We start from the raw sequence: 3529 nt of genomic DNA on the forward strand, positions 1-3529 counted from the left end.
CGGGGCCGAGCGCGGCTCCAGGCTGATTAATCACTCGTCCTGACAAATGAAGTGTCATCGCAGCACGGCGCCCTAGTGGAGCGGGCCGCACCACCGCCAGGCCCTGTGGAGGGGGGGAGGGAAATGTTACGACTTCTCTGACATTTTCGTCCGTTTGCCCGGAGGGGGGGCTCATCGGCGCTGCTCCTGGCTGAGGAGGGCAAGGGCGCCTCAAGGTTATTGAGGAGAGGGTCAGCATGGGGCTGCTCGGAACCTGATCAACGCTTGCTGTCTCCTCTGGACGAGAGGGAGAGATAGCCAGTTGGGTAAAGGTGGGATTCAACTCCGTCCCAAGTACAGCGCCCCCTCCTTTTCCCCTCGGGGTTTTCGACCTTGTCCCGCTTCTTCAAGTCATCACCGCCATGCTCCTTGCCAATGGGGAAGGTCAAGAGCCCGGCTATGCGTGACGCGTGTGCGCAGACCTCAACATTTGCGCACAATTACTGTATACATGGGGGAAATTTTGGTATGCATTTGTGATTGCATTTCTTAAAATTTCCTCGAACTTTAAAAACGCGTACGAAAACAATTTTGTCGTGATACGGAAAGTGGATCAATTGACCGTGAAAGCGACGCTCGTGATAGGGATGGGGAGAAGAGGAGAGAAAGTGGAGAGACCATGAGACGCCCTTGGCTCAACACGGCAGTAAATTCTCATTTAACAAATCGTATTCCGACGACTTGGATTTTGTAGTTTGGGTCCGGGCGAGACCGCTCTCGGCTCACCCGGCTGCTGCCTGGCAGGTCCGCGGCACGCGGCTGATGCCGGCGGATTAGAGTATTAGAGTTTCCATGGGCCCCGTGCGGCTTTGCGAGCTAATTCAATTCTTTAAAAGACTCCTTTATCAATATTGCTTTTTTGTTGTAGCATTTACACTCATATTAATCTTTAGCTTAATGAGTCATTTGTAAAACGAAAAACAAAGTGTGAAAAGATGAATTAACAAGAATGTTTCCCTTAGCTACTTAAAATAACCTAAGGCTGCAAAAGGAAACAAGTTTTACAATAAGTACGGGAATCGTCGCAAAATCTTTTCAGCCACAGTATGTGTCGATGGGGTCGTAAAAAATGAAAAAGTTAAGATTTCCGAACCCGAGGGCCGGTTACCGGCAGGGTGCAGAGGCAACCGCGCACGAAAAAACACACACAAAAAAACGCCCATCGCGAAATGAAATCGATGCCGTTGGGCGGACTCTGTGCAGTCAGTCGCCCTGATCCGGTATATGGGTCGCCATTTAGAGAACAAAAGGGGCGGGCGCATCACACTTGTGTCCGCGACCCGCGCCCGGGCCAATACGGGGACCACTCGACGCCCCACTCGAACGGCTCGAAAAAGAGGAAAAAATGGCGAAGTGGCCGCGGTGCTCGTCGTGGCCCAGGCCGATTAAGGTACGACTCGGAGCGAGCGCCAAGCCGAACCGACGACCCCAGCCGAGCCGAGGGGCCGAGCGGAGCCGAGCGCCCACATTGCGAATACATCAAAAAGCCATCACGGCCCGGCCCGGTTGTGTCTGCCCGCTGATGGCCCCCTGTGCCCCCGAGGCTCCTCCTGCCCCCCCCCCTCCCCTACCTCACCTCAAACAGCCCGCGGGCGACCCTCTGGCAGGTGTTCCGACCGGCTGATCGTTTGATATACGCCCCTTTACTTTTACCCCCCGACCCAGCCGTCGCGGTGCCCTGGGCAGCACGTAGCAGGGAGGCCTCCGCCCGCCCGAGCCACGTGGAGGCGAACGCGAAACGTGATCCGATGATCGTACCTCCAAGGATTGCACGAATAATAAATAGGAAGGGACAATTTTCTAGGAAGAAATATAAAATGTGCCCTTTCCAATTCAGATACACTGAAAACGAAAGTGTGTGAAGGTCGCACACGTGCAGGCAGGCGTGTTAATGCCCATTTGTACACTTAAGGTATTGCAAGATCTGAATTTTACTTTGGAAATGTGCCTCTGTGCGAATGGCATTCACACACCTACAAATGTGCGACATTCACACACTTGGGTTTCCGGTGTATACATGTGCCGTTTGATTTGTGCATTTCTTATGTTCAAAGTTTTAGAGAGTAATCAAGAGAGCGTAAATAATCTGCAAAAAAAAGAAGAAAAAAAGGAGAAGTAGGTGAAAATAGGGCTAATCTTGCTCGTCTGGAAGGTTAGCAAGATTACGCGGTGCGGTGTCTGCGGCTGGTGTGCGAGAGCAGATCCCCACCGCGCGAATAAATCATCATTAGGACTGCAGCGCGACGCGACGGCGAGACTCGGAGCCGGCAGAGCCGCACCGCGCAGTGTCACGTGTCGCCGAATCGAGAAAAGCGGATCAGAGCAATTTGTATCAAGGGTGAATGTCTGCCGCATCACAGTGAATAACATCACCCTTTTTTTTTCGGCGGTAAAAATATTAATTCTCTTCAATTCTTTCACTTGAACGTCCGGGCACTTCAAAAAAAATAAAAATAAATAAAATTAAATAAAACATGAAATTATATTTCTATGGTGGGGTAGAGCGGTATAGTAGGGGACGCCGGGGACGGAGCCGGGGACACAAGCTTCAGTGCGAGCAAGAGCGCAGGCGGGGAGGGGGAAGGGGACGGGAACGACGCAGGTGGAGGGAAGGGAGTCGTGTGGGAGTGACTGGGAGCAGTACCCGGGAGGCAGGGACATTGCCTTAGGCAGCTGACACTGCACGAGAGACAAATATCAAACAGCGACGCGAAACAAAACCTGCTTTAATGAATGGGTCGGCGCAAGAATTAATATTCCGCCGTCCGCCCGACGTGACTTTATCATAAATCATTCGAGTGGCTTGTCTCGGCCCCCCGAAATAAGAAAACTCCCCCCTCACCCCCCTGCAGGGTTGCACGGCGGGAGGGGCAGATGTGTGCGACCTCGCCGTGCCATCCTCCTCCTCCTCCTCCTCCTCCGTCACGCACCGCCCTTCCACAATAATTCAAAAACGTCCGTCGTCTGTCAACAGCGAGGGGGGGGGGGGCTTTGTTAGCGGGCCATTCTGCACGCCGCCCATCACCGTCGTGTGCGTACGGGGGGCGTGGCGGGACCTGGAGGGGCCCGCGGTAAGGCGGGGCGGGGCGGGGGAGGGGGAGGCAGGACGGGGCGTGGCGCCCATCACACGGTATGGAATACCGTCATTATGGGGGGAGCGAATCAGAGGGCAAAAACATCCGCATCTGCTCCGGCGGCCGATCGGATTATCCAGTTAATTAATAGAGGGGCCCTGGCACGAGTCGTGGCGAAACGGGGGAAGGAGAGGGGGCCGGGTTGTCTCTCCATTCCCAGCTTTTGGGACTACACGGCGGAGGACGCCCCCTCGCCATCCTCCATTCTCTCTCTCTCTCTCTCTCTCTCTCTCTCTCTCTCTCTCTCTCTCTAGCTTGTCACCCTGCTCGCGGTTATTCACACTGCGCGGCGTGGTAAATAATGCAGGCGGTCTGGTCGCTGTGGTGGGTGGATCCACAAGCACCGCGAGCTGCCC

The 3529-nt window shown here is 54.5% G+C and overlaps 1 protein-coding gene across 1 annotated transcript in view; it reads right to left on the bottom strand.

The window, feature by feature from the left end:
- Positions 1–3529, bottom strand: part of LOC113210780 (frequenin-1) — a gene marked incomplete at its 5' end in the record, with an annotated part of 33854 nt that overhangs the window by 7594 nt on the left and 22731 nt on the right.

The sequence above is a fragment of the Frankliniella occidentalis genome, unplaced genomic scaffold (assembly GCF_000697945.3).
Source record: "Frankliniella occidentalis isolate FOCC.00 unplaced genomic scaffold, Focc_3.1 Scaffold36, whole genome shotgun sequence".
In the NCBI taxonomy this organism is placed as follows: domain Eukaryota; kingdom Metazoa; phylum Arthropoda; class Insecta; order Thysanoptera; family Thripidae; genus Frankliniella; species Frankliniella occidentalis.